At 49.3% G+C, this 22,005-nt stretch overlaps 1 long non-coding RNA gene across 1 annotated transcript; it reads right to left on the minus strand.

Annotated features, from left to right (window-relative positions):
* Positions 1-10,522: 10,522 nt before the first annotated feature.
* On the minus strand, positions 10,523-20,469 carry LOC146431539 (uncharacterized). Its single transcript, XR_014854682.1, has 2 exons — positions 17,991-20,469; positions 10,523-10,740 (listed from the first exon to the last, which is right to left on the minus strand). It is a non-coding gene; the product is annotated as an uncharacterized LOC146431539 (long non-coding RNA).
* Between the last annotated feature and the right edge of the window lie 1,536 nt (positions 20,470-22,005).

Here is a 22,005-nt window from a genome sequence, read left to right on the forward strand (position 1 = left end):
TGGAGCAGGAAAGGCTCTCCCTGGGAGATCCTCCCTGTCAGGAGCAGAACCCAGCTGTGGCTCCCCAAACCCAGCAGCCCCAGCAGCAGAGGCTGATGCTGCCTCCTTCCCCAGCACCCTGGCACGGGCTGGGGCAGCTCACACCCACATCTGCCCGGATTTGGCAGCCTGGGGAGGCAACAGCTGGGGAGGGAGGGGAGCTGACAGTGCCCTGCTGCTGGCCACCTCCGGGCTGGGATCCATGCACAGCCTGGGAACGACGTAGACAGTGATGGTGTTAAAATACAGACAAATTGTGTGGCGTGGGCAAAAGTGGTTTATGGCAATAAGCAGCTACCAGAGTTATGAAATGGGTCTGACAATGGCTTGGTGTAATAAGCTCCAAGGGAAGATGCAGGGGGGAACACGTGGCAGAGTTAGGCAGAGATCAGCAACCCCTTCAAAATTCATTAACAGCGAAGATTCAGCCTTGATGTTTTAATTATCTGCTAGACACAATGCCCTGGACAACTAGTGGCTTATTTTCTCTCCTGGGTTCTAAAGCAGGAATGATTCTCTCTCCCAGCTCAAGAAGAGATGGAGTACTGTGGAAAAAAGCTGGCATGCAGGCTGGGAAGATGGGGAAGGACCTGGATGTGTTCCCAGCGTCACAATGTCACTTCTCCTGCAGCCCCACAGAATGTGTGGCACCCACCAGGCTCACAGCACGGGGAGGTGTGTGTGGCAGGGTTGTGACACAGAGATGTGTTTGTGAATGTAAAAGAGTTATTTAGCAAACCGCCAGATCTGGAGGCTAAGCGATGGTAAATGGAGCAGCTGTTGGCTTCTATTTTCCTCCAGCAGCTTATCAGAGATCATCTCTTCAATCAAAGGCACTTAAAAAATCTTTGACAATCAATTCATATTCTCCTCTGTGCTGGGGAGAGAAGAAATACTAATAAAAGACCTCCCATGATTGCCTCTGTAATTTCCTTTGTACAAGATAAGTTTAGGTCCCAGTTCATAAAGTACAACACGTAGGACATTAAGTTGTTGTTTTATTCAGAAAAATGCTGCCAGCCCCTAAAGAATTCAATTTTGTGATTCATAAAACCTTTATTCCACATCTCTATGTCACGCTCTTTGAATACATAATCCCAGACAGACTTGATTGGTAAAAAGATAGTCCTATTTTTAGCTTGGAAAAACATCTATACAACAGCAAGGAAAACTTTCCTAGCAGAGCAGGGAAAAATATTAGATCCTGAAACATTAGGTAACAACAAAACACTCATTAAAACCAATGGTTTTATAGAAGCTACCTGGAGGCAGGGAAAAGCCTGTTCATAAATACTCGAATGGCACTTGGGTGGGTCGTTACCCCTTGTTATTCCTGTCCTTGAAGTGTCTCCTTCAGGAAACAAGGTGCATGTTGGGATCCCATGGAGATGAGTGAGACTGGTGCTCCCAGTGCCAGGGGAACATCAGACTGGGAGCCGGGAGAGGAGGAGCTGCGAGGCAGAGCTTCTGCCCAAGGCGTGCAGAGCCACGACCCGAGGGGCTGCAAGGTTAACGTGTGACTCTGCTGGTGTGGCTCGTTTTGACCTTTGCACCCCAGGGAAACAGGTTTGCAGACTTTGTGCTGCTCGAGACCTGAGGATTTCTCACGAAGAACGAACTGGGATCTGTAGTTTTGTCGTATTTTCCTTTTGGTTAAGGTCTGGACAAGAGGCTGGCTGCCCCGGAGAGCGGGAATGCTTCAGAAAGAATTCCACTCCACTGGAGAAACAAGCCTAATGGGAAAATGCAAATTCACCAGAGAGCATGTATCAGGTGGAGGTATTCTCCCTGTCCAGGTGTTTGTGCCTAGGATACAGGCATTTGGATGTGCCAGCTTGGATTTTGCTCTTTCTCCTAATTGTAAGTAATGGGGAAGCAGATGTTTAGGGCCATATTCAACAAGGCACTGAGGTATCTAATGGCCACTGAAGGGTTTGTGAGCCCCAAACACACATATCCAACTCCCTTCCTCCAAAACCTCAAATCCCAAAATGTTGGGTTTTTTCCCTCACATTATGCTCTTTTATCAATTAGAGATCAAACAGATGAGCAGATGGCAAAACTGCACCTGCAACACCTCAGCCTCCCCCGGGCTCAGCTCCCAAACCTCCCCAGCTCCTCCTGACAGATTTGGGAGTTTACTTTGTGATTTGAGTTTTTCAATCGAGCAGCTTTGGGCAGACAGCTACAAAGGTGCCCAGCACTCCCACCCCGATCGGGACCCCCCATAAATCCCCAGGATCCCTGTGCACCCAGTTCTGCCTCCATGCTGCCAGTCCTGCCGGAGGAACAGAGCTGTTTGTGCCTCCTGATTGATGGCGGGCATAAAACGCTCCTGCTGAGACGAGCGTGGTTTATTGCTCCGTAATTCATCCCCGGGGGGAGGTGGCTGCCCTGCGGCCCGGCCGTGATACCCGGCGGGGCTGATGGATGGCTCCAAGGCCACCGTGTGCCCCGCGGTCCCCAGCTGTGCCCCGCGGTGGGACAGGGCTGGCTGCGGGGGGAGAAACCCCTGGGAGTGCGGGAAGGGTTTGCTTCAGGCTGCTCAGGCTGCAGCTCTGCCGTGCACACTCTATATATATATGTATATATATATTGTACACACATATATACAGGGCGTGTATACATGCATTTTTATATATTTATGCATTTAGATATTGTTATGTATACACACACATCTGAAGACCCTGTCCTCAGGTTGGAGTGGTCCAAAATTTCCCAATTAGCTGAAAATTAGCCATATAGGGAGCAGCAGCCTATGAGCATCTCAGGGCAACAGGTAGCAGAGCCAGCGTGGTGCAGGAGCATCCCATCGCCTCTCTCCTGACCTTTATCTGCCCGAGGCAGGAGAGTGATAACTCACCGGCAGCGCTGCCACCACCGCCTTAATTGGTCTCATCTCACGAGTGAAAATAAAGGTCGCCTCGGAGCTGAGTTCAGCCAATATGTTCTCCATATGGACAAGAAATGTTGCTTTTGTGTTGGCCATGTGCTGAAGTAGGGCTTATATTTATTTTTTTCCACGGGGTTTTAAACTTCGATGCAGCTAAGCACCAGTCATTAAAAGTAGCTCCAGCTATGAGAAGAACTTATGGTATTTATAGGCAGTTAAAAGAAATCGCTGCTTCCCATTTAATGCTCCGGTTCAGCAAATCACTTAAGTGCTCGGTTAAATTGCAGCGTGTGATGAATCCGCCCCACACGGGGCATATGTGCACCTTCCCGTGCTCTCCGAGGGACTTAAGAGTGCTCTTAAGGAGGGAAAAGCAATATTTATGGGCTTTACTCAGGGCTGGGCTGAATCGAGGCCATTTTATTAGGAGAAAACCTAGCGATATCACATCAAAGCTCCTCTGCAGTCCTCTTCTGATGACAAGACAATTGCGGGAAGTGATCAAAGAAGGTCTGAAAGCCGCGGCGAAGGCATTGTTTGTGGCACATGGCAGAGAGGACTCCTCACCCCCTCCGGCTTATCTGCCGCGGTGCTCCCAAGCCAATATTGACAAGTGACAAGGCTCCCAGCCACCGGCTGAAGGGCACCGCGTGTTTGAGCAGCGCTGTTTAACATAACAAACACGCTAATCATTGTATCAACACTCCTGCCGGGAGATCTTGCATATCTGAGGAGGTTTTCCTCTGTCACAGAGAAGGGAGTGGCAGGGGGAGCATCCTCTCCTGACCCGGCTTTTGCAGAGCCAGGAGAGGTGAGGAGCAGAGGAGCCCAGCACATCTCCATCCTCCACCATGCTTCCCCAGCAAGCCTTGGAGAAGCAGCTGCAGGGGCATCGAGGGGGACACGGATTTTGGGAGCTGGATTTGGATTTGGGATTTGGCTCCTGGCTCTGAACACTCTGAGGGGCATCGTTCCTGCGAGGTGGTGCCAGCAGGAGGGGACTGGAGGGTCCTGGGATGCTCATGCAAACAGCTGTGAGCACACACACTGGGCACAGCTGAAACTTGGACTAAAAAGCTGAAGTCTGCATTTTAAAGCTAGCCCTGGAGCAAGGAGGCAGGGACAGGGTGACGCACAGAGTTGACATGCAGATGTGGAGACCCTGGAGCCCAGCCTGGCAGGGACATTGCCTGGGGAGCCCCAGCTGCATGGGCCTGGTGGGACAGGAGGTGAGAAGGGGTGGGAGAAGGCAGGGAGGGAAGCCAGCATGTCCCTGTGCTGAGGAGTTCCCCTTGCAAGCCCCAGTGTGTAGGTCTAGGGGTGCCAAAGCACATTTCTGAAGGGTGTGTTGTGAGCTTACCTGCTCTGACTACCTCAATCCTTTGCACCAGGGTTGACCAAAAAAGAGGAACATTTCCTTTTCTTGGATTTTCCCCCCCTTTTTTAAAGGATTTTTTTCCTTTTCTTGGAGTGCTGGCTTTCCTTAGAATATAAATGCCTGAATAATCTCAGCTGATCTTTCTTCACTCTCCTCCTGGGACTGAGGTGTGGAAGATAAAATTCCTCCTCCTCGTTCCTGGAGACACGGTTTATCGAAAGAATTCCTGTTGTTCACGGAACAACTGCTGTCCAGGGGAGCTCAGCACTGGTGCCCAGAGCAGGTGCCAGCCCTGGCCAGCCCGGGGAGGTGGCAGCAGGGCACACATCCTGCAGGGATGGCCCCTGGGCTTCTCGGGGGTTGAGGTGAAACTCGATTGCTTCCTTTGCAGATGGCAGCGAGGCTGTGACCCAAGGGCTCGGGAACATCTCCGGTTCCTGAATTTGCTTCCCTTTGAAAGCTCAATGCCAAAAAAAAAAAAAAAAAGGAAAAGCAAAAAAAGAAAGAAGTAGCAAGATCCCAAGATGTTTTGGTCACACAGCTTGTGTCACAGCTGCGTTTGTGTGGGAGGTGGTGAGGGCAGCCCTGCCCCAAAACAGAGACCCACTTTGGGCTGCCTGGGATGGGAAGCCTGCATCCAGGACCACTCCTCCTTCAGATATCTGTAAAGGCTTTGAGCCCTCGAAATCCATTATTAAAAACTCTCTTTGACTTCAGCAGGAGCAGGATTTCATCTTTAGTCCGAGTTTTGAGCAGAGAAGGGATTTCAGCTTGGGGAAGCTGGGCTGGATTAATCTTTTGTGTATGGGCTTCAAACATCTTTCACATTCACTTTAGCTTTACCTGTGTTGAACCAGGAAATAAATAATGGATATGGGAAGTAGGGTAATGCATTGTGGCACCGAAACCCTGGAGATGGCTGAATAATAAATAAAAGCCTTTTATCAGTGGCTTATGTCCTCGCTGGCTGAGTATCAAGCTGGGCAGCGAGAAGAGCAGTGCAAGGGTGAAGGGAGAGGAGAGGAAAAAGCAGCAGGAGCACAGCAGCTCTGGGGAAAAGACTCTGGGACAAACCAAGAGTGGCAGCAGGCTGCCAGTGCACTGCTGAGGATGGGGTGTTGTCCCACAAAGCAGTGTCCCCCTCGCAGAGGGTTGTCACCTGTTTACAGGCTGGTGCTGGGACAGGATTTGGGGAGTTTTGCTCATTGCCTGGCTGGGAGGTCCACCAAGCCCTGCCAGGGGAACATCAGCACCTCCAAAATTTGGAGGGGAATTCAGTTCAGAGGGACTAGTTTCGAGAAAAGTGTTAACTCCTGACCTCCATCAAGCCTGGAGTCATGCATTGCAGGAAATGCTGGGAGCAACGCTGGGGAAGGGGAGGGCAGAGCAGGGAGCCTGAGTCTGAGCTGAACCCCAGGAGGAGAATGAGGTGTAAAGACCCCAGAGCAGGACCCTTTCCAGGGAAGCAGAACCCAGCCTGTGATCCCAGACACGATGGTGAGAGCTGTGTGCATCCCAAGAGCCACTCAGCTGCTTCCCACAGAGGATGCCTTGGAGCTGAAATGAGGCATTGGCAGCTACAGGCGAGGATTGCTTCTCTGCACATCTGTCTCCAAACCCTCTAACTGCACTGTTCATATTTGCAGCAAAAAAATCCTGTTTTCTACTTAACGTTTGTCTCCTTTGAGGAGTGATTCCAGGGGGGCTGGCAGGTTTCTGAGGAGTGATTCCAGGGGGCCTGGCAGGTTTCTGGGTCCTCTTGTCCCTGTGTGTGCTCCTGGAGGGTTTGGGACATCTGAGAGTGGGAGCAGATGGGGACTCACCCCACGGCACTGCTCGGGGGAGGAGGCACAGGGGGATGAAACCACTTCCCTCCAGAGAGAAACACGCGGAGGAGTTTGTCTCCGTGAGACCTGCTGAATCCCAGATAATTCCTGCAAGTCTCCATGGCCGCTGGAGTTAATCGATGCCATTTGTTTGCCTTTGGGGCAGAGGGCATCGATCCCTTTGTTTCCCTCCCTCCTTGCGTGATGCCAGGTGTCTGAAACGTGTCCAAGTCGCGCTGGTGCCAGGCCGAGTGGCAGCTGAATTATCACCTGGGTCACCCGGTTGCTCTTGGAAATGCACAATAAGCTCCCAGCCATGAAAGAGAAAAAAGAAAAAGCCAAACAAAACCCCCAGCAGCTGCAAGCCCTCTGTGCTGGCTGGAGAAAAGCGTGGCCAGAACAATGCCCTGACCCGTGTGCTGGGGCTAGGGTGTCCCCATGGGTTTGGGGCAGGGACATCCTCCACCAGGGCTGCTCACAGGGGGCTCCGTGTGAGTGCTGCTCCCCTGGGAGGTGGCAGTGGCTCCCCAGCTGTCCCTTGGGATGGCTTTCCCTGCTCGGCGAGCGGCGGTGGCTGCGGCACAGCTCTCCTCCTCCTCCTTCCCCTCCTCCTCCTCCCTGCAGCTCTGCTCTCATCCATAAACAGCCTAATGCAATTCCCTCCAGCCTGCCTCTGCAACAGGTACAGCTCTAATGAGGATAACTCGAGGGGCTGCGCGCTGGCTCGTGAGCTGACTGAGCCTTCTCATTCCTGGCCTTCTGAAATGTGTCCCTGCCCATGGAGGGCTGTTGGAACTGGAGGGTTTTTAAGGTCTCTTCTAATCCAAACCATTCTGTGACCCTGTGGTTCTGCTGGGTGCCAGCAGGACAGCTTCCCTGGCAAGGTTTGTGCAGGTGAAGAGGTCCATGGGCCACCTGACTGGAGTGGAATTGCACTCTGTCCAGCCAGAAAGGGGAGCAGGATGAGACCATCAGTGCTGGCCCTGTTTGTGTGAGTGCCTATTTGTGATGTGTGTGTCCAGCCATGTACATAAGGATATATCTATATCTCTGTGTGCTCTGTACTGTGCCTGTGCTGAGGGCATGGAGCAGCAGCAGCCTCCCCTTTTGGGCTGCTGGATCCAGCATGGTGTATTTTCCTCTGACAGTCAGGACTTTGCCAAATGCTTAAAACTGTAAAGTGGGTGCTAGAAATTATCTAAGATTGCTAAAAAACCAATTATTGCTGCTTCATTCTTTTGTGCTGTGGTCATTGAGGCTCCACATGGACCAAGATTTTCAGGGCAGTTAGGAGAAGCAGAAGAGAGCTACACAAGATAGTGACAATCACAAGAGTGCTGGAGATGGAGGTTTGGTGCAAGCTGATTAGCACTAATTTCTCAACCAGCTAATGAGAGGCAGGGTTGACAGTGCCTTTTCAGTGCTAGCAGAGCTGGTAATAGCCAGGTCTGGTGGTTCCTCTGGTGCCAGCTGAGCCTGAGTGACCAGAAGGGCTCAGACCACATGAACTGCAGCTCCTTTTTGAGCACAGGGATGATCTGGCAGCATTCCAGAGCACCCAGCCTCTGGATGCTGGCACCTCTCAGACTGGCTGAGGCACTCACAGAGTGCTCACAAACCCATCCCTGAGCAGCCTGGATTCAGAGGGAGTTGCCTGAGCACCTCCAGGAGCACAAATGAGCACTGAAGTAGCAAAGCGTGTTATTCCAGCCGAGCCGAAACCGTCAGGAGTGCCCCTGCTAGGGCTGCAGAGGCAGGTTTAATGCCTCTTTTGATACACAGCAGAAGCATTAATAGGAAGCAAGGAGCATTTATCAAACACCTGAAGCATTCGCCTCTGTGAGGCTGATGGGAGCCAGCTGCAAATGTTTATATGTGTGCCCTTGCCGGGGAGGAAAGAGGGGCTTCTTCTGCTGCAAGGAAATGCTGTCAAGGCTGCAAGTGAGTGGGCTTGGGCTGGGGCTGCTGAGCCCACTGATCTGTGATCTGTGTCCCTGGGCCAGGCAGTGTGATGGGGCATTACAGTGACTCAGTGCTGCGCTGTGAATAAATGGCCAAAAAAAGCTCAGCACAGGCTGATTCTGGAGCCCCACTGGGCACAGGGCAGCTCTCCTCAGGTGTTACACCAGGCTGACTCCATCACCCTGGGCAGCAAGGGGAAATCCCAAACCAGGGATGAATTTTCATCACAGCAGCTGGAATGCTTGGGTATGTTGCTGTACCCAGCACTCACATTCCTTGATCGCTCCTTTTCATTTTCCTGTGGGAAATAGTAGAAAACGCCTTACTCCTGTGCCATGTGCCACTGGGGAGCTCCCAATTTCCCTGTGCAGCTGGGAACATCTCTCAGCAGTGGCAGGCGTCTCACCCCCGCAGCGTGGCCCTTGGGTACCCGAGCTGTGGGAGACGGGAGCTGCAGGGCTCTGGGGAGCTGCAGGGCTCTTGGAAGAGGAATCTTGCAGATGCCATGGTACCAGCCTGATCTGCACTGCCAGCTGCTGTGTCCCCAGGTGCCTTCCCTGTAAGGGGATGTGGGGGGACAAGTGCCACAGGAGCAGCAGCACCCACGAGTGCTGGGGATGGTCACCACGTTTGTGTTCTTGCTGCTCAGCCAAGCGTCGAGCTCCACAGCTGCTCTCTAGATGCGATTTAAAATCCTGTGCACACGTTATTGCCATTCACCAAAAGGTATTTTGACAGGGCTCTGTGACACACTAATTAGAAACAGTCACTTAAAATCCACATCTGAAATGCGTTGTGGAATTGAGGTTCAAGGAGTGCAGGTTTGCTACAGACACCAGATTCCTAAAGAACAATTTCCCACACCTAAATAATGATGTTTTCCATCATGTTACATCCATTAGCTATAACTTGGCAGTTGCATCCATCATAATATGGTATTTCAGGGAAATAAATGAGTGTATTTTTCTGTGTGAGAACCAAGGCAAAAATATCTCGCTGCTGAAATATCGAGCAGGTTTATACAGTGAGACCAAGTGCAGATTCTTGCTCCAATACATTGATTCAGCCATTAACATACAGCACAGACCAGTCTGCTTTCTCCTTATCCTGTAACTTCAGAACTTACATTTTTATAGTTACTTCTTAATAAGGTTGCTTTTAAAATATGCAATTAGCATTCCAGTGATGTCATTAAACAATATCATGACTCTGCCAGAGCCAGCCTGTATTTGTGGCTGTTCCCAATAGCTGAGGCACTTTTTAGTCTCCTTGTCTTGGGAAGGTGTTGGCTTTCCCTTCGCTTTTTAAAAGCATTTCAATTGAATTTTCCAAGTTCTTTCCCAGTGCCAGCAGATCCCTGATTTTCTGTTTGCAGAACGGGGACTGGGGTAGTGCATTTCAGGAAGAAGAGTGACACAGCTCCATCCACATATGCTTTCCCTGTTTTCCCCGTGCTGTTGATGGGAAGAGCATTGACATTCCCGTCGTTCTCCGTCAGCGTCACTTCTGCTTTGCGCCGGAGCGGGATGTGCTGCTCCGGTGGGATGAGCCAAGGAGGAGGAGCAGAGGAGGGTTTTGCTGTGCCCCGAGCAGCACCCCTCACGTGTGCTGCCCGGCTGTCCCTGGGTGCCTGTCCTCTCACATTTTTCCAGCTGTAAACTGGGAATGAAGGCAGTCCATCACGAGAGGGATAAACAAGCAGCTGGCACTGCTGGCAGCACAGGCAGCGCCAGGTAAAAGCTGCACCTTGCCAGGCTGGGGGATTTCCCCAACACCTCTGAGGCTGGTGGGATTTGGAAGGGATTTACCTTGGAAGAAGGAGAGGGCCCATTTGGGATTGATTTAAAACTGGCCCAGGCTGTAGTTTAACTGCATCCATGAGACTGCTGATGTGAGACTGCTCCTCATCTGGGAGGAGGAAAAGGAGGAAGAAGAGGAAGCAGCAGCTGCCAGATGCTCCCCGAGGGCACTGCCTGTCCCCTACAAGCCCCTGGCCCTTCGAGGGATAGAGGGATCTGCTGGGGTGCAACTGAGTTGTGCGTGAGGTGGACAGCACTGAATGGGAATGAGTAAGCAAATATACCATCCTTCCATGCTCCAGACAGAGTTTGCCAGCTGGGAATCCTTTCCCTGAACAACAGTGGGAAAAAATTGCATTGGGGATTGGGGATTGTAGTGGGGTGTCACCCTCTCTTGCTCTGGGACTGACACCCAGGCAATGCTGTGTGGAAACAAGTGTGTTGAGGGATGGAGAACCCCGGGATGATTGATAAACAAACCACATACAAACGGCGCAGACTTTGGAAAATGTGCCAGTTAAAGATTTCGAGTGATATAATCACAGGATATTTAAAAGGCTTGATTCTCAGTGAGCCTAATCAAAGGGCAGTTCCTGAACCTCAGCTACAAAGCGAGACCACATGCTGGAACAACACGAGCACTAATCTCAGGCTTTAATAGACTACAAGAGCTAAAAAATGCTCCTGGGACGACGGCAGCAGACACCTTATGGAGAGAGTGAGCAGCAGAGAGAAACAGGCTCTGGAATCAGCACCTTCCTCTCTTCCACTGGGTGCTGATACAGGAGATGGGGAAACACCAACGGGATCTTCTGCTTCCAACAGCGCAGCCCCCATTGATTTCTAAAGCAATAAAATTGGCCTTTAGTCAAGCACTGCAAAGTTGCATAAAGCATATTTGATGGATTACACCTATCAAAACTTTTAGCGAGAGGAACAGTTACAATTAACAGGCTGCGAACAGGATCTTCTCTGCAATTTTTTCCTTGACATCATCAGTAATTACCTGCACTAAACGTGCTGCTGCTGCTCGGCAGGGGCTTGTCAATCAAGAGGCAGATCAGACCCAGAACATCATAAATTTGCTGTCATAAACTTTGCTGCCAGATTGAGGGAGAAGCACTGACAGAAGGGTGTGAAGCATCTGCAGGGCTTTGCATCCCTCCCCATGCCCTTGTGGTTGAGGATGAGGAGGGAAATTACCCCGGGGCTGTGCCACACACCCCGTCTGAAAATGCCAATACTTCCAGCTCTCCAGAACAGCCATCCCACAATTACCTTATGTGAGCCTGGCAGTTCCCTCCGCTGGAGAGATACAAGGTTATTAAGCAAATATGATTAATGAATAAAAGAACCTCTGGCATGCTGGAACGAGGCTCTGAGGCCTGTTGGGCTCCAGGAGGATTCATCGGCTTGTGCTTTGGGAACTGCGTCAGATTTCTGCAGTAATATGATTAACACGCTGTGTAATGGGCTAAATCCATCTCAAGTGTCCCTCCAGTTAAGCCTCTGTGTGGACACCTGGGATGAATTTGGCCCTTTCACAGTGGATGCACTTGACAGAGCTGGAAGAAAGGAGGGTACCGAGTTACTGCTACAGCTGGGAAGGAGGATGGCAAAAAGGATGGAGAGGAGGGATGGGTCTGGAAGGGATCCAGAGCAGCCCTTGCCCTCAGCACCCTCCCAGAGCACAGGAGGGCTGTGGGTTGGAGCAGCTGTGTGTGGAGCCTGCTCTGCCATGCCTGCCATCCCCATGGACAGCTGCCACTCCATGGCACCTTCAGCCAAAGCCGTGGGACTTGGCCACGCTCTCGTCTGCCACGTGGCTCTGCCGGCCTCAGCTCCAGAGAACGTGGAGCTGCCAGACCTCACCGGCTGGAGGAACGGGAAGGATGGGGAGCTCTGCCTTCCTTATCTGCGGGGCCAGATTGTGAGCAGCTGTGGGCAGATAAAGAGCGATGGAGATCGGCTGCAGGAAGGCGTTTGCTTTGCCTGCAAAGCAAACTCGCTCTCCCTTTTCCCAGCGCACTCTGGCAGCAGCCAGGCTGCCTTCTGGGCAGGTAATCTTCTCTGCCGCAGGGGTAAAAGCAGGAGGATGCATGATGTAAGAGCAGGAGCCTGAGTGACTGATTTCAGTTTATTTGCAGAGTGCTGCTTTATCTCGCCCTGTCGGGGCTGCTGCTGCTTCCTATCTCCCCCAGCCCGGGATGGGTGTCCCCCAGCACTCTTGCCAGGCTTGGCCACGGGTTTTGCTCCAGTACTGGAATGCTCTTTCATAGGTAGGCTCTGTCTTGCTCTCATGTCCTGTACTGCATTAATTGCAACATGATATTTCTTACTCATTCCAATGTACCTTCCATTTTGGGTAAGTTCCATGTTTTTGTGCTGTTTTAATAATTTCCAGCAAGTACCTTTGTTTTCCAGCCTTGGATAGTTTCATTTGTGTGCTCACTGTGGTCCCTTACAATTCACTCCAGTCTTGTAATTCCTGAGCAAGGAATCGAGTCTTTAGAGGAACTGCATAGAAAGGGATTAATCGCAACCAGACCTCGTTAAAATCCCGTTGCCACACCAATTCCCCACACTTACAGAACCTGACCACAGTGTGAAAATTGATATTTATGCTGAGGAGAGTCAATGGACTGCTTGTGCACTGTTCCCTGATTTGCTGTCCTCTGGGGTTTGAGCTCTGGGGATGCCAGTGAGATGTGCTGCTCCATTTCCAAGCCCCCAAAAATAAAATAATTGCCCACCTGGGCCCTTCAGCACCAAGTGTGATCAGCACATTAATGCTGCTGGATTCTGTGGATGACCAGACTCCAGGTTTATTGCCTGATTTCTTGCAGCCTGACTCCTGCAACTTGTTGAGCTGTATTAAAACAGTAGCAGAACAGCCAGATTTTGTGATAGGGATTGAAAATCTGCTTTAAATTCATTCCTCTCGGCCTGTGGTCTCGCTCTGTCCTGCTGGCTAATGGGGGACAGCCTTGGCACATCGGTGACAGATTTCCAAGGAGACCAAAACCATTGGGGAAAGTTTTTCCAGAGGGGGCACAACCCTCCAAGGTTCCTGGGGACCTGTCTTCTGGCTGAGCAGCACATCCCACGGATGGACGAAGAGAGCTCCCTTCCCTTCCCCAAGGCCTGTGATGGGTTTCAGAGTTTGTTGAAACTGATAAAAATCTCTCTTAGCTACCAGGATTATGACACAACAAAATAGAAATTTTTGTGATTTTCTCTACAGTGGAAAAACTCTGCAAAATAAGTGTCTGTTGGCTTTGAAAGTCCCTTGCTCCAATACTCTTACCAGATGGCCGACGGCTCGCAGGGATGTGGCTGGTCTGTGTTTGCAACCCTTTAGCTCCCGTGGAGACGTGGCTGTTCTGTTAGGAAAGTGCAAGTTCTGCCTGAGATCGTGGCTGTGGCTTCTAAAGCTTTTTTGGGTGCAGGAAGAGAGAGTGGGAGCCTCACATACCACACCTGGTAGGGCACAGCCTGCCCAGCCCCCCCCAGGTACCCAGGGCTCTGGCGTAGCAGTTACACCCTGCAGCTTTTCCATGGGATGTTGCTGAGTCCTGGAAGAGCATCTTCCAAAAAGGATGCCAAGGCACATGCACTGGAGCAGGAGCAATAGGTGCTGAGAGTTCCAATGGTCCTGGTATGACCAATAACGGATCTGTTAACGGAGTGTCTGCAACTAGGAAAGACAGGCTTATTTCTGTACCTCCCAGGAGACAGGCTGAAGCTATTATAAAGTTATTAAGCTATTATTATACACAGGTATTAAGGCTGAATGAAGAAGTCAAGCGAGAGGAGGGCATACGAAAGAGAAACCTCAGAGGTGTGCAGCAGGAGTCAGGGAAAGAAACACTGAGGCATTTGTTGTGGGAAGGGGCTGGTTTAGCTGTGGGATCAGCCAAAGCTAGAGGAGATAAACTGTAAGTCACCTCTGAGCTCCTGACAAGGTGTGTAAACCATTTTCTTCTGCCATATGGCTGATTTGTGAGGATTCCTGCAGGGAGCTCAGCCAAAGAGCCCTTGTGTTGAGGACACCCTGCTCACCAGATCACTAAAGGCTGTTGTGCTCTGAAGTATGAGCAGGGACCAACCAAGCTCCAAAACTCAGGGAAAAGCCCACCTGGGATTGCATTTGTTATGGGCCCCTGCAAGAATTATGTCATAGTTTGCAATGCTTGTGTTTTTGGTGTGAACAAGTGTGCAAAGCCTGTAAGGTCTGAATTCAAGCAGCCAGCTCGAAGAGGGAAGCTCAGAGAGAAAGGATCCCTCAAACCCCAGTATGGGTAGTGTCCTGGATCCACTCAGAGCTCAGAAGCTCTAAACACAGTGGGAAACAGCAGCTGGATCTTTTTCCAGCAATTTGAGCATCCACCACAGGGAGCAGAGCCAGGGCTGTGACACACAAGTGCAAAATGTTAGTCAGAAAGGACAAATGGAATGTGAAAAACCACCAGAAACTCCCAAAGTGGGTCAAATTCCTTGATGCATCTAACAATAGATGTAGGACAGGAAGGACAGGGTGGCTTCGGTTGCATGTCCTCCTGTGCCTCCTAAAATTTGGGCTGCACTGTGGGCCTGAGTCCATGCTGGTAAAATTCAAAGCAGGTGGCTGAAATTGTGGAAGCTGCAGCTCCAGCTCTGCCTCCTCCACCCAGGCCTGCCTGGCATAATATTATCTTCACGCCTGAGCGAGGAAGACTTGGCTTATTAAACTTGCAAACCTGCCTTGGGTATCCAGGGCTGCCTGGTCTCTGGGGCAGGATGTTCTAATGCTCCTTTTACGCCACGTCTACCACAACGAGGCCTCCTTAATTGGCTTGTGGTTCCCACCAGCACTGCCAGCACAGAGCGAGCGATGGAGGAAAAGCTGCCAGCCGCAGCTCCCGCTCGGTGTTGGTGCATCATTAGCTCACATGTTGTCTCTCTCCCCGAAGACAAACATTCTGTGGAGCCAAAAAGGTCTCTGGGGAGGATGCCCAGCAAGATCCAAGCACAAAAAGTGGGGGAGCACAGGTAGTTCTCATCCCTCTGCCCCATTTGGTTTCTCCACTCTGCTCAATCACAGATTTTCAGTCGTATGGGGAAACTCGCAGTGAAATATCCCTTTTTTTCCCCCTCTCTATTTTTAAAAGAACAGCCTCCCCCTTCCTTTCTTTAATCACTTTAAAACAACCCTGGAGGAGCAAGACTTGGGTAAATAAATGTGGGAATCAGGGGAGTTCTTGAACTGTTAAAGAAATCAATATAAATCAGAGTAACCTTGCCCTGATGTCTTCCTTATCACCTCTGAAGCTCTACCTGCCTTTGTCTAACAACAATCTCAGTTAATTAGATAATTAATCTAATTATCTAATTAGGTGGAATCACTAATAGCTATTCCACCTAATTAGGCCAGTGGCTGTATCTCAGCAGTGGTGGTTCTCTCTTTCTGGCTAACCCTCCACCTTCTGCCATGCCTTGAAACCAGGCTCTGACACAATTCACAGCTCTTTGTTTGCTTTAACCAAAACCACCTGGAAGCAGTTTTACATTTTTTACTCAGGCTTTCCTTGAATGAAATCAAGGTGGCCAGTTGGAAAGTAGAAAAGGAAGCTCTCAGCAGATTAATTTTTTTAGCAATGAATGCAGGAAGCTCTTCATTGTTTTAATTCATTCTCCTGGTGTAAGATTAATTTTAGCTCTGAACACAACAACCTGTTATGAATTGATCCTAGGGAAGTATATTGCTCCAAGGCTGGGGAAACAACATAAGTAGCTTTTTCCCCCCTTTATTTGAACAAGTTTAGCTAACTCATGGCTGCAGTCCTAACTACAGTCTCTTCCCTGCAGAAATGTGGATTGTGCTGCAGCTTTCCCAATCCATCCTCTGTGTGACAGCACGAGGGAGCTGGCAAGAATTAAAACCAGCCTGAGGCCTTTGGTCCCCTGGCAGCAGAGTCCCACTGCTCATCTCTGCAGGGATGCTGTGGTTGGCAGCACCATGATTGGTTTGGATCAGCACCTCTGTCCCTCCACGAGCTGTAGGAGCCTTCGGGGCTGCAAAGCTGCCATACGGCACTCGTGGGGGTTCTTCCCTTTAATGCCTAAATTGGATTTAAAGGCATTTTTGTACGTTCCAAACCAAATCAACGCCTGTCTGCAAAACAGCCAGACCTGGCCCTGAGGAGAGATGGATGTGCTCATGCCTTGCACCCAGAGCTCTGCTTTCTTGGGATCCCACCTTGGGATGCACCAGGAAAAGCCATTCAACATCTGAGTGGTCAGGAACTGAGACTGTTCCAGTCCTAGGAATGTTTAACGGCTCACTCCATCACAAAATGCTGCTGGAGAGCATTGCTGGAGCTGCTCTGGCACCTACAGCCTTAGTGGGCACAACTTGGAGCACTGCTCTGGTTGGGCTCAGAGTCACAGAGTCCAAGGGAGCCCTGGCTGGAGTCCAGATGAGGTAAAAGGGCCAGGTAAGTTCTGAAATCTGGAAGTATTTCCTTCCTCTACTGCTCCCAGGTTAATCTGCTGCAATAGCATCCAGATCTATGATCTGGTTCTGAGGAGAGTCCTGCTCCTTCTTGACTGGAATGATGGGCAGCTCATGAATACACACCTTTTCATTTTGCTTTCATTTTGGTTGGGTTTTTTTTTTCCTATATGTATATGTAACTCAAGCACCATAAAATCTCTCCTTGGGGTTGTTGGATTTTTCTTTTAAAAAAACAAGTTATATATTATATATATATTTTTTTTTTCAACTGCTTGGAGCAAAGTTGTCTCAGCATTCTCATTTTGAAACCCCCATATTGAGGTGTTTATTACAGCGTCGTGAAAATTCACATTTAGTTGAAACTTGGCAAATGATTTTTGGCTTGAAGCAAGTTTTCTTTTGAAGGAGTTTACTATTAAGTGTTTAAGTTTTTTTTTTCCTTTCTCTCTATTTTTCTTTTGAAAAAGCAACACCTTCCAGAACTGGGTTCAGAAGCAGAAGGCCAGCTCTGCAGCAAGTGTGAAAGCTGCAAGTTGAGCACAGAGCTGCAGCCATTCATGCTTTTTTCTGACATCTGTTAAGAGAATGGAAGGAAGGGAAATCAGCTGTACTCTGCAAGAAAAGAGGCTTTTTTGTTGTTGTTGTTGTTGTTGCTGTTTTGGTGAGTCCTGAGTAGCTGCACTCCCACCAGATGCTGGTGATCCCAACGCCAGCTGCACAGAGCACAGCATCCCTGTCTGTCTGGAGCTGGTCCCTTCACATGCCCCAGGGCAACCCAGATCTGCTGTACCTGGAAGAAAATTGAGCATGCAGCAGCCTTGTTGCTGTTCTGTGACTTAGATGTGTATTGAACAACAACACTCCTGACAGGGGCTGGGATCATGTTGTTACAGTTCCACTGGAGTAAATGCAGCTACTGCTGCTCTGGTTTGTGCTTTGGCCTCAATATTGATGACACAGTCTATACTTTGCTTTATACTCCCAATATTCTCTTCTTTTTCAGGTGTGCAGACCCATCTTTTTCAAAGTGAGGCTGTGCAGGTAGATAATTAGGTTTATATGACCTCTTCATGCAGAGTGCACATCCCACAGAGCCAGGAGCAGGAGTCACTGGTGGGAAATGGCTGCTGCTGTCCAGGGGAGCCCAATGGCACTGCCAAAATCCTCTGTCCCTTTTCAGCCTGCAAGCTGTGAGATGGGTGAGGATGAGGATGGCCAGAGCAGACAGCCAGACCTCAGATCTCAGGCAGCACATCAGCAGAACCAGCCTTAGTGACTTTGTGTCTACATATGGAGGCAGACAAACATCTCCAGAGAGAGCCAGGACCTCCCTGCTGCCTGAGCTGTTCCAGAACCTGAACCCAAATGGGATGGCTTCTGAGATTCTGAGATAATGTAGACAGAGCTGAGGGGTTATTTTTCCCCAATTCCAGTTTCTGGCAGCAGCTAGAAGTGGGAGTACCAAAGTCTCCAGAGTGACCCTGCTTTCTCTGGCTCTACCTTGCAAGCTCAGGAAGTTTGAGGAGGTCTGATTATCACCCTTACCTTGCTTATTTATCAGCTTAGTCTCCACCCGAGGGCGTTCCCTGTGCCCTACCTGAGCTGGCTTTGCTCACACCACCGTGCTGGCTGGCTGCCACCACAGTGCTCACTGTGGTAGGAAAACACAGCATTGGTACTTCTGGTCCTGTCCTCCCGTGCTTTTTCCATTTTTGCTCTCCTGTTGAAGACACCACAACAAAATTGTGCTTCTTCTGTGGAGATACCATTGGACTGCCACCATTTTGTATCACAGATAGGACAATTTCACTGCAAGATGCTTGGCTGGAATACCTGTGGTTGGCCAAGATTGAATTTGGCTTTACCTTCACTGGGGCTTTTCAGGCCCTTCCACAATGCATAATTCACTTAGGTGATTGAATTGCAGTGTTGACTTCCTCTTCCCTCCCTCATGTTATCCAAATATTTTTACTACATTTTATTAGTTCTTTATTGACACTGTGCTCCCATGCATCATTGTTATGCAGATGTTACACAGATCTACTGACCATTTTCCACTTGCTGTGTTTCACCAGTCTGTCCAGCAACTTTGTGTCTTTCCTCATCACAGGCTTCAGTGTTCTACAAACAGCGAGGACCTAGGAGACCAAGGTGCTTTTTCCTGGTTGCCAGCATCTAGCCCAAAGAGGGAGGCAGATTTGGAGATGTTGCTTGTTTCTGTGGATAATGATCAATAAGACCCATTAGGGAGACAAGTACATACATCACTAAACTTTGACCTCTGCTCTCCAGATCAGTCCCAAGATGCCTATTCATATGCTGGTGACATCCAGATTGCGCTGTTGCAAAAGCCTCTTTGCTTGGGAAGGGATTACAGATTTAAATTGCACAGCCTTTGCTATCTGTAGAGTACAGCATGCAGGATGCTTAGCTAGAGCCTCTAGTTTTTGTTGGCTTTCTTTTCTACTCAGCCGAGTTTTATATTTAACGCTGTTGCATGCAGAGTGTTTTATGCCTCTCTACCTTTCAGGCTGTTTTTCACTCCAGTCTGTCTGGCATTTTAAGGGTTTACAGACCCTGGAGATTCCTGGCACTGGCTGTTGCTTGCATATTGCTCCTCATCTTTCAGATCCTTTTTCTCCTATGTTGCTCCTCAGCAGGCTGTTTCTGATAGAAAGTTTTTGGCTTGCTGTTTGAAGTTCCTGATAGTCGGCATTTGATCACTTGCTAATTCAGTTCTACAACTTTTTTTTCCAAAGAAATCATGAAAGACTATCTAAAAATAGATTAAAAGAAAAAAAGGAAAGAAAACTTTAAAAATACCCTTATTTTGCTGAATACAGGAAGTTTTAAGTTTTTTGGGAGGAAAAAACCCACATACCAAATTTAGAAGCAAATCGGAAATCCCAGGATGTTTGAGAAATCCCTTTCTAGGCACAAAAGTTGGATGAAGTGTTTTCTTCTCCCTGTATGTCTCCCCTTCCCTTGAGAAAACATCTACTGAAATCTGTTGGCTGGGAACGAGCCAGATGAGGTTATTTGGTGTGGGTGGGTGAGAAGGGAGAGACGGGACTCTGGTGACAGCAGCAGGGTCTGACCTCAGTGGGATCACAGGGGCAGAGGGACTGTGAGCTGCTCTGCTGGGTGATTCCTTCTGCAAGTGATCAAGGTCCATCTTCACATCGAGTGCCTTTGCTCCTCCCACTGCAGAGCTGTTTCTGTTCCTTGTTCCTCTGAGGGCTAGAAACAGATGTCTAGTTTCCATCCCACATGTCCAGCATGGATCAGTTGTGCTCGTTCTTGTCTAAGAGCTCTTTCATTGCTGCACTGTGCTGCCTCCTTCTCCAGTGTATTTTAGAGTGGTCACATCTCTTCCTTTGTTTCCCCAAGCTGAGCAAGTTGAGTTTGTAAAGACCCCTCTTATAAAATAGGTTTTCCATCCCTCTGACCATCCTAGAAACTCTTCTCCATGCTTGACTCTGCTTGAATGCATTTCTTTCTTCAAGTGGAGAATTGTCTGGAGAATTCCAACAAGATCTCGCCTGTGCACTGGTCAGTGGCATTAAATGCTTCCCTGTCTCTTCTGACACCCCTGCTTGCCATTGGCCTTTCCAGGAGCTAAGTCACACCAGTGGCACACAAGCACCTGAGAGATGTTTTCTCCCTCCTGTGTGCCACACCAATGAGCTCTGCTCCAAGTAAGAAAGGCTGATTACAAGCAGCCAGCTGTCAAAGTTGGTAATACTGTATTTCATCCCATTTCCATTTCGCTCTCTCAAAGTTACTCTCTTCCAATGTGACATTCTGCTTCTCACCTTCAGGTTTATAAGCACAATCTCTCGTTTTCCTAACAGAGTCACTGAAGGAAGTGTCAAGTAATGCTCGTCCCAAGGCAGTTTTAAGAGGACCTCTACCAACGATCTCTCCAGCTCCTCCTTGCTTCACCCCTTGCCCACTTTGCTACACTTGTGCTCCCAGTGCAGCTAAATATATCCCACCCGACTTTGCATCCAACTCATTCCTGAAGTCTGGAAAACGGAACACTGTGTGGTAACTTCTACTCATCATTTCCCCACCCCCCCAATTATCAGTAAAATCTGAGTGTCCCTGTATTAATCCAAAATGGTTGTTAATTCAGCACGTTTTGCTGGAGTATGCATAAATCTCTGTGTTGCACCAGGGCCATCCATCAGCTAGCTCTGTTTACACAATGCCTAGCACAACACTTTTTCCAAAAAGCTTATGAACTCAGACTGGGCCACGTATTCAAAGATGTTGTCAAGTGCTAAGTGAGAATTCCAAGAGCAGTTTCCTCCTGACTTTTCTTTGGCATCGGCACCCGAAGCGATGCTGTGCTTTGAAAGCAAGAGAGGGTGCAGTTTGTTGGCCACCAGTGCCTCTGGGCAATGCTTGTTTTCTGGTTTGGTATTTTATTTTGTGGTGAAGACTTCCAGGCTTTTCAGCACAGGCTCTTGCCTCCCTTGCCAAGGATGCTCTTCTGTATTGCAAACATTTCGCTGCCTTGTCTGAAGACTGCTGGCTTTCACACAGCCTCTTTTTCTTCCACCCCTGGATAGTTTCTCCTCATACTGGAAACCTGGGGAGGCTAAACACGTTTAACCCTCTTCATGAGAACACAGCAAAGTGAATGCTGGCTGTTAAGGTGCTCTTGTGTAGCTGGTTCACCATTTCTACCCTCAATTGCTAATTTCCCTTTCTACCCACTTCTACTAAAAGGTGCTAATTGTGTGGTGATACGCAACTTCCCTGCCCCGGAGAGCAGCAGCATCATTTCTGATCCTTTTAGCTCTGGCTAAACTAATAGAGAGATCTGTGTCCTGAGCCCGATTCCAACTCCAATATAACAAATTCCTTATTAAATCCACAGAAAAGTCATTTACTAGTGGTTAGACTTTGGGCTGTTCAGGGCAGCAGTCACTTCTGAGAAGTAACGCACGTCTGATGCAAAATTACAAAAATGTGTATTTACCACAGTGACCAAGGGGGCTGGGAAGCTCAAGTTAATATTTATATTTGGCATTGAACCCTATCCACAAATAGTGACTTTGGCTGGGTGCAGCTCCCCATTTATTTTTAAATCTGTTTATACAGATGGTCCAGGTGCAGGGAATTACCCCTGCCCTCTTGGCACCCCAGGTTTTGGAGGTCTCACTGTGCTGAAGAAGCTGCTAACAGGGTGTTTATCTCTGGAGTGCATCTCAGAGCATCCCAGGCCAGCTGCTCTGGGGAGGGCATGGAGTATTGGACTGTGGGTTTGGAACGTTGCCTGTTTTCAGGGCTGAAGAAGGGAAGCAGGAGCAGCTGTATGCCACTGGGGTGACAGGGACACCGAGCTGGTGCAGAGGGGAACAATGTTCCATCTGTCTCATCCAAACATCTCTGTACTGAAATGAAGAATGTACTGAAGTAGTTTCTCTGGACTTCCCAGCACAGGCTCTGGCTGCCAGGTTGGCCCAAGAGGTTTGTGGCCTGTGTTGTGAACCTGCCTGCCCTGCTGCTGTGTGTCTTGTGCACTGGAAACACCTGCAACCAGTGTCTCTTCACAAGGTTTTTGTCATTTAAAAATCCATGTGGCGAGGGAAGGGTAGAAA

This window comes from Lichenostomus cassidix, chromosome 12 (genome assembly GCF_008360975.1).
Source record: "Lichenostomus cassidix isolate B80296 chromosome 12, HeHo_3.0, whole genome shotgun sequence".
Taxonomy (NCBI): Eukaryota; Metazoa; Chordata; class Aves; order Passeriformes; family Meliphagidae; genus Lichenostomus; species Lichenostomus cassidix.